We start from the raw sequence: 12,050 nt of genomic DNA on the forward strand, positions 1-12,050 counted from the left end.
CCAGCACTCAATCTGGGGTGTCTTGCAACTTGGCAAGATCCCTTATATTCTGGGTTAGGGCGTACCCTATTAATCCAACTTGGTCAAACCCTAAAGTTCATTGGATACTTGAGTTTCCAGTTTTTTAACCTTCCTTACTTAGAAGGATATCAAAGTACACATCCTTTTGCAAGATAACTTGCGTAAGGATCCGCCATCCTTGTTGCTAGAATTTAGCCTTTCTTCTTGTGAATCGATCACAATACCATATGACTTCATACTTGCCGTGCAAGTCCTGCATCGTACTATGCGATAATGGAGTTACGGAACAATCCGTTTTCAGTTTCTTTAAGCTGACGTCTGTCAGACCTAGTGTTTCCTAGCTTTATTATTATCTCAGGGATAAAGCCTAGTTCTTTTTTTTTTGTTACAATTACTGACCCTATATTTAGGGAATGTGGACAGGTATTTAAGGTATAGACGTTTCTTGGAATTTTAATTCATTCCCAACGAATATTTCACAACATTTTTAATTTGGTTAACTCTAGAATGTAATTTTGAGATTACTTCCGTATGATTTGTTATCTACGTGTCAATTGACTTTTCAATCTTATACGTCATCAATTTGAGGTTAGGTTAAATCCAACTAATCTTCTCTTTTCTTTGCGAACAAACTCATGCTAAATAAGCAATCTTTCCCTTGCAAAGTTATGCAGTTAGCAATGATAACTTCCTAGAGTTTAAGCATCGCAAGAATCCTTTCATGATTTGCACTTTCCATGATGATTTGTTGTAAAAGGAATAGGGGTTAATAGTGCAAGATGCAGTTTTATACCTTCTAGGCTTAACCGAAGTATACTACTTTAGTGGGTAAATAATCTTGCTCATAATTCGTTTCAATGCATAATGCTATTTGAAGGAAAACTATGTTTATACTTTATTTTTTTTGGATGTTCAATTAAACTAAATTCCTTTGTCGTAAATAACTAGGACAAAATATATATCCTATCCCTACAAGTCATCTTGCACGATTGAATTAAAACTGATATAAAATTAAGAAGGAAAAACCTGGGTTTGGGGTGAGATATCCACATGGATACCAGGAGATGACCCTTCCACAGCTACTCCTTGGACTTTCTTAGGAGGCATCGCAATTGTAGACCTTCGAATGTGGAAGTAGCTTTACACTCTTTTTTGGAATTCCAGCGTCATCCCTTGCACGTCAATACTCTTCTTCTCTTTTTCGAGTAGGGAAAAAAAAAACCAAGTCCCAAGGGTATTTTGGAAAGGCACGGAATAGTTAAGGGTTTATCCATGAGGAGGGTTAATAAGACCTTTAAGGTCTTAGTTTCTTTGGGAGGGAAAGGTTTACAAAGTCTAAAGAAAAGTCCCTATAGGGGTATATACACGGGGAAAAGGGTGTGTGTGTGTGTGGTTCCAAAAGGCGTAAGAAGAGGCCTTGGGAGAACTTTGGACACGGGAGTGAAAGGGTATAGAAAGGGGGATCTTGGAGGGATTTTTTTAGGACACGGGGGAGGGGTGTGTGGACACGGGGGTGAAAAGGACTTAGGGGTTTCAAACCCGGGGGGGGGGGGGGGGGGGGGAAGATGAAGGGTCACACAAGGGGGGGGTGAAAAAGAAAAAGGGGAAAGGTGAAGGATGAAAGGGGGCTTATAGCACGGGGGGGGGGGGGGGGGGGGGGGGGGGGGGGGGGGGGGGGGAGGGGGAAAGGGTGTGTAAAAAGGGGACACGAGGGAGGGTGAAAGGGCCTTTAAAAAGGATTAAAACCGGGAGGGGGAGGTGTGTGATCACGGGGTGAAAATAAATGGGCTTAAGGGTTTTTAAAAACCCGGGGGGAAAATTTCCAAGCCCATAGAAAGGGGGGGCTTGGAGGAGATTCTTAGAAACTTCTAAGAATCTTCTTAGAAGCTTCTGGGGGAAAAGAGGGGTAGGGGTCAACATGATATCCCAAGAGGGAGGTGGCTCCCTTTCAACGTGGCGGCACGCAGAGGCTCTTCGCCTTCAGCCTGGCGGCGACCCCCCTTGCACCACCTCGCCTTCAGCTTGCCGGCGACTTCCTCGGCAGTAACTGACGTTGGATTCTTGGCAGCGTCCTTCCTTTTTTGCCCTCCCATCCTTGCCTTGCACCTACATGGCATGGTTTAAATAGGAGGGGAGGGGTAATCCTCCCTCTCAACACCATATTGGGAAATATGGAAATTTCCCATAAGTTTGGGACACGTGGTCAAATATTTGGATTTGTCATAACTTGAATACTATAACTCCAAATCGAGCGCTCTATAGCTTAATAGATTCCATTTTTCAAGTGCTTTCTAATGATAGCTCACATCATATGGTTTTGAGAAACTTATAGGCATGTTATCCGTGTGTCGCCTTTTTTGTATTCAAAAAATGGGAATTGGGAGATTCCCAAACTCACTAATTTTGTGTTTCTCTTACATGGCAGCACGCATGGCCCCAGCACCTACATGGGCGCCAGCGTGCTGCATCCCGTGTCCTCCTTCCCCTCCAGCGCGACGTTAGCTGGAGGAGAAGGAGGGAATTTTTTTTTTGCTTTTATTCATTTGATATTTTACAGAAAGCATGCTCCTCTCTTAGCATCCTCCAATCCTCTTAATCTAGCTACTTAAGCTTCCATGTGTCATTCTTTATTTCCTTTTATGCATCTAATCACTTATGGGACACGTAGTTGGTGCACAGATCGGATGTCGTAAGTGCGCGTAGTGAGCGTCAGAAGGTCCCCAAGAACAAAAGAGCTCTACTTTTTGCACACAAATCAATGTAGAAATCTTGCACGACATGAACAAGAGACCAATTGGGTGCAATCTCCCCCCATGCCTTGTGTGAGCACTCCACAAAGTATGTATTTCAAATATTAATCATCTTCAAGCTCAAATAATAGCCCAAATTATAAAATAGCATGCTTTAGCTTTTGAGTTTGCTTTTGTGCCAAATAGAATTAAAGCTAATGGGTGCCCAAGAAGTCAAGTGTACCCAAATACAATGTCCAAATACAAATATCTAGATCGTGCATCCGTGTGCATAAAAATAATAAATAAATATCAAGCGCTTTGATAAATAAGCACGACAAAATATAGGCGCCATGCCTAAGACACGCACCCATCAAAATATTGACGATAACTTTGGATACACGCTATTCTCCAATGCTTTCCACTGCCACCGCTACTATCTCTACACATCAACTGAAGCATTCACAATCATTAGTAGAATAATACAATTAAACCGACAAAAGTGAATACCTAGCAGTCTTCACCTATATAAATAAATTGGTTAGAAATCAATCCTAACCTTAATTTATCATGAGTGTGCTCTCTAAACTCATAAACATTTATTAATTTAAATATGTATTTTGCGGAATCATCCGCTATGGAATCACCCATGTACACACTAAATTAACAAAACGTCCGAAAAGGATAGGCGTCCCCATCGACTTCTCGCACAAAGAATCCACTTTGTGTATGAGCCCCGGTAATAAAAGTTTACGGAATCCACCGTAAAACCTCATGGAATCCACCGTGGCATGGAATCCATTGTGGAATATGCCTCCTGGCATCATACCCCTGGGGTGGGATAGCAATTGTCCTCAATTGCTATTAGCTCAATGTGGAGCTAACAGAGTGGGGAAAGCATTTAAGTCTCTAGCGTGCATCTATTGGGCCTCTTCAACAGGATGGTTTTTAAACTTGACCAAATATCTAGAATATCTACAGCCAGTTCTAGTGGTCATAAATTCAGTATCTATAATAGTTTCAGGCTCAAGGATTTCAGTCTCATCATCTAATAAAGGAGGGTTTTCATAGACAGGGTGTACAGGTAATTGGCCTCTAAAGGGTTGTAATAAATTGATATGGAAGGTGTTGTGGATTTTCCAATGTTGTGGTAGTTCTAGTTTAAATGCATTGTCATTGATTTTGTGTATGATCTTGAATGGTCCATAGAATCTAGGTGCTAATTTCACAATTGGGTGTTTATCTACACTTTGTAATCTATGTTTTTCTATTCATAACCAAACTGTTAACCCCAACACGAAGAGAGCAAAAGGAAGTGGAAAAGACGTAGGGCAAAGGCGGAAAAAAGGTAGCTCGACTGAAGAAAGAAAAGGAGAAAAGGCCAAAAGCACAAGGGCAACCTTAAAAGTCCAAGGCAAAGGCAAAAGGGGAAGGGTGCATTTTAAAATAAAAAGGCGCACCCTGAAATCTTGTAAAAGAGCGCCGGGCTCTCACCCGTGCAATTTGTAAATGTAGACGGGCGGTGGAAAGAAAGCGAGGAAGATAGAAGGACAATGGAAAAAATGGCCTAGGCTATGGCCGGCCATGTAAAAAGGGGAAAAGGGGATGACCGCCCAAAAGGGATTTAGGGTTTTGTATATAAAGTTGAAAAGTGAATGAAAAGCTCATTCTTGTGTGTGGCCAAAAGTAGCTCTCCTCTTCTTCTTCTTCTTCTTCTTGTTCTTGCTTGCTTGAGCTTGTGCTTGAGAGAGGGAGTGTGAGAGTGTGAGGGAGTGAGTGTGTGAGGGTGAGGGACCGAGGAGGAGAAGCTCTCCATCTTCTCGTCTCTTCTTCTCTTCTCTTCTCTTCTCTTATCTTGCTCGCGGCAATGGAGCTTGGAGCGTGGAGCTTGAGGATGGAGCTTGCTTGAAGCTTGCACTTGGATCGTGGAGCTACCGGAGTGTGCGAGAGAGGAGGTAACTCGAACGGCATCAAGGTAAGCTCACTACACCCGTAGATATGGATGGCGCGTCGGCTATGTGAGAGGTAGCCATTAGTGCTCGGCTTGGAACACTTGAATCAATAAGCGGTCCGTGGGTCTTGGCGGTTGAGTGAAAGCTCCCACATTTTGGTTCCGTTGCCGGGACCAATGGATTCAAGCCTTGAGCGCTTGCGCGCTTGGAATCGAGCATCAAAGTAAGGGGTTTCCCCCGAACCGGTGCTTGAGGTAGATAGGTAGGAAGCGAGGGGGTTGAAGATGGTATTCGATCTCCTTGGTAAGTAGGTTTTTTGCTTTCTGAGATTTATGATGTGGAATGGAGTAGTATCTGTATTTATTTTGTGATTTGGATGCATTTAGGGTAGGAAAAAACAAAGAAAAAGAAGAAAAAAAGAAACAAACAGTAGGGTCCTCTGTTGTTGTATAACAGGCTAAAACAGGGAAATAGAGGGACAGATCCTTGGAGTGCCGTTTGATTCGAGCACCACAGTGGTTCCAGGCATGTCTGGCATTCCCTTGTAGTGTCTTGCACCTATCTGGAAGGCGCTGGACGATTCGGTGTAGTAGATGTCAGTCTAGAGGCATCGCGTGCAACTCGCGGGCTGTCGGCCGCGTAGTCGGACCAGGTCGTCCGAGTCCCAGAATCGGACCAATCCATAATCGGACGCTTGGACCAACCTGTCCGCTTGGACCACTCGGACTCGGACCAACCTGTCCGATCGGACACCTCGTCCGATCAAGGAAATCGGACCTACCCAGAATCGGACCAGTCCAAAATCGGACCAGTCCAGAATCGGACCACCCTGTCCGATCCGATTCCCAGAATCGGACGTAAGCAAAATCGGACCACTGGTCCGATCGGACCCACCCAAATCGGACGTCCGGTTTTGATAATCGGACTCCTGAAAATCAGACATCTTAGAATCGGACCAAAAACTGTCAAAATCGGACAGGTGTCCAGAACGCAAATTCTAACGCATCTAAACCCCGAAATTGACCCCAAGGGCTACGTAGAGCTAAAGGCACATCACAGATCCATAATCGGGCTAAAATTTAGAGCACGTAGTTCAAAATTTGGCTATAAACGGTCCTCCAAATTGCATATGGCGTCTACCGTAACGGCCCTGCGGGCGGGGGGGACTGCCCCCCCCCCCCCCCCCGGACCCCCGCAGAGGGGGCTGTGCCCCCTCCGCACCTCCCCCGAGTAGGTTGGAGAGAAAACGCGTGCCGTGACAGGTCTTCCAAATTGGACCCTAGTGTAGCAATGGCTCTACGCCAGCATGGAGTCTCACTTGCAATAGAGCAACCAAAAGTCCATGCCCGAACAGAGACAAACAGAGACCCTAGAACCTCAACGGGCCAATCTAGCCATCAAGGGCAAAAAGGCCACATCACGAGAACACAAAGACATTGTGTTCACACCGTGTCTAGTCGGAGTGAAATGCAACATCAGCAAACTACAAAGGCCAAGATGACTAGACAAGACACTCTTGACGAGAGATGTACCTTGAATAGCACTGCACTGACGATCCAAGACAGCAATGGAGAATCCACATCTGGTCGTGCAGTCGAGAACTCAAGGGCATCGGTCAGAAGGCTTAAATTTACAAGCCAAGACCCGAAAGGTGAAGACATAGTACCACCTGCCTATCTTAGGGTCAAACTCACCGCGAAAAGAGAGCATACTATAGATGCTCTGATTGATGAAGGAGCAGATTTTAACATCTTGACCTATGAATCATGGACCCTACTAGGCCAACCAGAGCTCACACCGACTAGTGCAACTCTTACCTCTTATGGGGGACACCCTCAAGCACTCATAGGGAAGTGCAAAATCCTTGCGACAATTGAAACGAAAAGCTTGCCTATCCTATTTCATGTTCCTCCAAAAAGTGCTAGCTGCAGGAAAGAGACCCTCCTAGGAAGACCCTCAAAAGGGCGACCAAATGCGAGGCTGACTATGTAGCACAGAGGATACACCTGACACTACCGGGTGTGAGGATAGTCACCACCTTTAGCAAAGGTGACCTCATTGAACCTCAAGGGAAAGGCAAGGAAGGTGATGACATAACAGTCAAGCCTACAAACGAGGGCAAGGACTTGTTGGAAGAGTTGATACAAGCACAGGTCGAACAACGAGAACCAGTGAGTGAGGCCATTCCGGAAACAAGAAGGTCAAGAGACAAGGCCAAGGACAGGGTTTGGACTCACAAATATCGTAGAAGACCACGAAAGAAGCCCAAACCCCATAGACGGAGGCGTCGATGGAGAGTCAGCACAACACCGCAATGGATATCCAAAGCGTTGCTACGTGCTCAAGGATACTACGCAGGTAACCAATGGATTTGGGTGCCCAAACTCCCTGCTAGGCCACCTCTGTCAGAAGCCCAAACTATGTCCAAAGCAAAGAGGCAGAGGAGGAAAACTAAACGAAAGGCCAAGTTTCAAACCAAAAATATTGGAGTGATTGAGCCCATCACTACTGAAATAAAGAAACCAAACATGGCCTATCAAAAAGTAGATCCTCAGCCTAGTGTGCTTGACAAGCGGACATCAGATGCAGCCACTGAGCGTGCACAAAAATCATTAGTGCCCAAGGAGCCTTTGAATCCCCAAGAGGAGAACAAGCATCATAGGCACAACATTGCTCAAGGCAAGGCTGATCGCTCAACAAAGCAAATGGCACAATCATCTAATGGCCTTGAGAAAATCGTTCAGCTAGTGCCACATCCACCTAGGAGCCCTAGATCTCCTATGCCCGCTTCTCCCAAACAGACACAGGAAGCACCACGGCAGTTGTCAAGGGCGACTGCTCAATTCCAATCTCTATCTCCATCTAAGCTTCCAATCGTCAAAGAGGTGGGACATGATGTCATCTGTAGCTCCCGACCCAAGGATATGCCTGAGCCACCTAATGTGACTCGATCTACACAAATGAGTGCTCAAAGGCCAACAAAAGACACAACCACTTCTGATCGCCCTAGGGACTTGACACCACAATCCACCAAGGGTAGCCAGCCCACTGAACTAGTTGCCACTACTTCCAATCCGGGATCACAGCAGTCATAGCCTTTGGCCGTGACAATGCCCCTTGTGGAAGTGTCCTTAGTAGTTTACCTGTAGAGGAGGTGTCGCAACCAAATCCCTCAACAGCTCCAGCACTTTCAAAGTGCCTAAAGCCTAGGCTGGAGGAGTTAAACACAAGGGAGTTGGCTGAAGGGCTAGACTCTCCGAAAAGGGAGGCAGTTGTGCCCTCACAACCGGGCAAGGCTATTCAGCAAACTGCGGCTATGTCCCATAAGGACACACTAGAGAAGGGAAATGCTGAGGCCCGACCAAGCACATCAACGGTTGATATAGCCCAGGGTCCTGAGTCGTCGAGAGAGGCACCTTCATTGACCAAGAAAAAGAGGAGAAAGTAGAGAAAGCAGCAACAGACGCAGGTGGTTGTGGACCCCAAGGACATTGAGACGAAGAGTGCCGAAGAGCCGATGAATAAAGCCTCAAGTCCATCCACCAATGAACCCATTAATGCCTCTCCTAATAGCCGTGAAACCTCAGACACACTCGTGTGCTCTGAAAAACCAAAGCAATCGTTGCCATTAACAGTTGCTTGCAACACTCTATCCACTGACAATAGAACTCACATTGATAAATCAAGAGTGGATAAAACGCTGTCACAACAGGCTGACAAATCTATACCAGTCACATCCGAGAAGAACCGTGACGAAATAACAACAAAACCTCAGGAGAAACGTGAGAACCCCAAGAGCACAAGGAATCCTAGCGTTGACCAATCTTGCTCATCTAGGCCTGAGCCCCCAGCCATGCTAAAGCCTAAGGAAACTCTTAGAACTTTGCATGAGATAGCAACCGAGCAAGCCCTCGTTGAACATAGAAATGTCGCAGAATGCTTAACTGAGTTGGAGGCTAAGCTCAAAGTGGTCGCACGTGTCTACGTCCTTGCGGACGTGGGCACGATCCCCAAGGAGCAGCTTGGAGAGTACTTGACCTTTCCTCTAACATGGGAAGAACAAGAAAATCTTAACGGGCACTACGACAGGTTCCTGCATGAACGCATGCGACTCATCCCTGACGAGGAGGCTGACGAACTACGCTTAACCGTCACATTCAATGAAGTGCTCTGTCGACCGAATCTCGTAGACATAGAGCTACTAAAGCGACTGTCAGCAGGCCAGAGTCAATTTGAGCGGCGTTGGTGCGAAAGCCGTGTCGTAATGGCCGAACTAGGGGCTCAGATCATGACGGTCTCAGAAGAGCGATTGGCCAAATGGCGGTCTCAAAGAGACCCAACCTACGTGGCACCAACTTCCCTTCAAGTACTCACTGACATTCGGGGTGCGGACTTGGCTAGGACTAGGCTACATGGCCCTTTGATTGATAAGGTTCTCACCGAAGAGGAGTTACATATTGCCAGTAGACTCGGTCAAGGTTCCGTACTACTCGACATGGCAAAATATCTATCAGTATTAAGTCAGCTGCCACAAATACTAGATGCGTGTGCCATGCTCAGGTACAACCCCGAGTTCTACACTTGGTTCTTATCCTCGTGATGTGACATGGATTCATAGATATGTACATAAATAAACACTGATTTTTGTGTCACCATGTATAAACAAAATGAACACACACAAGCAATGATAGTCAAGCGCAGGGAGAAGAGTCGGGTTTGACAGGCTAAGCTCCTCAGGTCCTCCTCACATCACACTTTTAAAAGTCGTGTGACCAGCCCCACCTCCAAGTGAAGGGCATGCAACCCATATTGCCACCATAGGAGGCCTTGACCAACAACTTTGATGGTGTAGACTGGGTGTAGTCCCTTCCTATACACCTTCTTCCTTTTTGGTCTATCCTCCTGAGGATGTACCCTGTCCCACTCCACGACAACCAGTCCACGTGACTTAGCATAAACTAATATCCGCTAATGACTGGAGGCAACACGAACATCAGCATGGGGACCATTCCCCTACAACAAACGCCGCATGCCTCACCCCTCCCTTCCTTGTCATATGCGCTTGATAAACCACACTAAAATCCCTTTCATACAAACAGTTGTATCTTGTATCAAGGTCTGACCCTTGGAGTGCGTCTGGTAGGTTTCCTTTTTTGGCGGAACGCATGGAGAATCATGAAGAGTTGGCTTGCAAATATGCTCTTCACAGAAGGCGAGAGCATGTGGCATGCGCCCCTCCACCGGAGTGCTATGTGCCCACCATCAAGAGGTATGCCAAGAAGCGAGGCCCTAAGCGACATTGCCCAGGACGAAGGCCGAAGAATCCTTGAGTCAAGAAAGTCGAGACTCGAAACGCGCAACAGGTGGCAGCACTAGTGGTGCGCACTCCCAGCTCCTGCTTGGGCCCTAGACGCTCAAAGGCAGAAAGGGCAGTTCGGGAAAAAGAAGAATTTAATGAATTATTTAAAGAAAATCTGGAGACGGTAGCGAGCCGCGACTACACCATTCATATCTCGGCCGACATGTTCCCTGCTCACCCCCACGGGAGTCCCACACTAGCAGAGCCCCAATCACCCGGCCATCCAGACTCGCCCCGCCTCGTACAAATCGAGTAGCCCATAATGCACAAGGGGCTTATCAAATGATAACTGGCCAGTACTTTTTGTTTTTAAATGGTTAAGTGTTCCCGACTTGTTAAGTGTTGACATGTTCCTGACTTGTATGAACTTATCATATCTGCGTTTAATATATGCTATGACTTTAGCAAAAGAAAAAGCTAATCAAGCGCAGGTGATAAATATCTAGTCAACACCATAGAATTTAAATAAGTGATGTCTCCTTGCATTGCACTGGTTTATTATAGTTGCGGCATACACAATGCATATCCTCTCATGAAGCGACAAGTGGATGCAGGATAATACAGGTCCTTGTGCGAAAATGCTCAATGCCCAATCACTGCAACACCCACAACCCCATAGCGAGCCGCGACAAAGCCACGCTGCCCAAAGCACCCTTGCCAATTGCCCACATTGCCACGCCCCCTTTCTAGGTCAGGCTCTATTGTTGGCTCACGGCAATCGTTACCTCAATTGTACTAGCATCGCATGTGCCGCAAGGAGGGTTGCAATATCTCAAGTGTATCTCCCCCTTTCACCAAATGTTTCTCTAACAGCGAGGTTAGGGCACCATCATCATTGTACTATTTATTTTCTGAGCCTTCAAAGCTTGACATTTTCCAACCCATTGAAAGGCTGATAGCCTCAATATATTGTAATGGTTGTACTCAGGCACAAAAAAAAAGAGAGAGAAAAGAAAAGAAAAGAAAGAAAGAAAAAGAAAAAGAAACGAAAAGAAAGGAAAAGAAAAGGAAAAGAAATGAATGGAAAAATAAGAAGCACCCACGATCACAGCACAGCACCTAGGGGTCCTCAAATTAGGTACGTCTGGTGACCTTGGTCGACCGGCTTCGTCCCTAGTCCCCTAGCCCCTTACGCTCATCCACAATTGTTCAGGGCACATCAAGGGCAGGACATACCTGGGGAGCTTGTCTCGCCTAGGGTTAGACCTGTCACCCTGACCCACTTGCACAATTTTCTTTTGCACTCTGCCTTTGTACCATTGCAATCAGTGGTGATAAGCACCGCACGATTGGCCATGAAAAGTACACCGTACTCATCAAGCGAGTCCAATAGTTTCCAGCTACTAAAAGTGCGGTGTCCTTGTATTTCATTATGCTACATCGTGCAGTCACAATGCAAAGGATGTCTCCTATGCCTTCACGCGTACTCCTTCTCCACATAGACAACTTTGCTTCATCCACGAATTGTTATGAGAAACTAGCCCACGGTCTTCTAACTATGTAATATCTAAGTATGCACGAGCACTTATATAATATCTGCACCAAAGTATATGCACAGTTTGGGTCCTCAAGTGCAGGACAATACTCTCAGCTTGCTTAGAGTTCGACCTGTCTCCCAAACTAATCAAATATGTCTTGTGCACGATAAGAAGACTAGCACTACCCCTTGGGGAGAGATCACACAAGAGGTTTTCAAATTGCAGGTATTGAAGCCTCCAACGAAATTCCAATCGCTCCTTATCAACACTCAACTTTGAATGCTTGTCCCGTACCATCCGACAAGCCCGCAAGGAATCATCATGCGCAGAATCCCCAACAAACCAATACTTGTAGTGGCCATCCATGCAATCCCCAACACAGCATGCCCTACCACCAACTCCAACAACCTTCCACCAGCCACCTTGGCCACCAACAGGCCCCCAGGACTTTCTGCCACACCACCACCAACACTCCTCCACGGAAACCACAGGCATCCTTGTCACCCACGTC

Source organism: Lygodium microphyllum, chromosome 4, assembly GCF_053477565.2.
Source record: "Lygodium microphyllum isolate KBCC chromosome 4, Lygodium_microphyllum_v1.1.10, whole genome shotgun sequence".
NCBI classification, from domain to species: domain Eukaryota; kingdom Viridiplantae; phylum Streptophyta; class Polypodiopsida; order Schizaeales; family Lygodiaceae; genus Lygodium; species Lygodium microphyllum.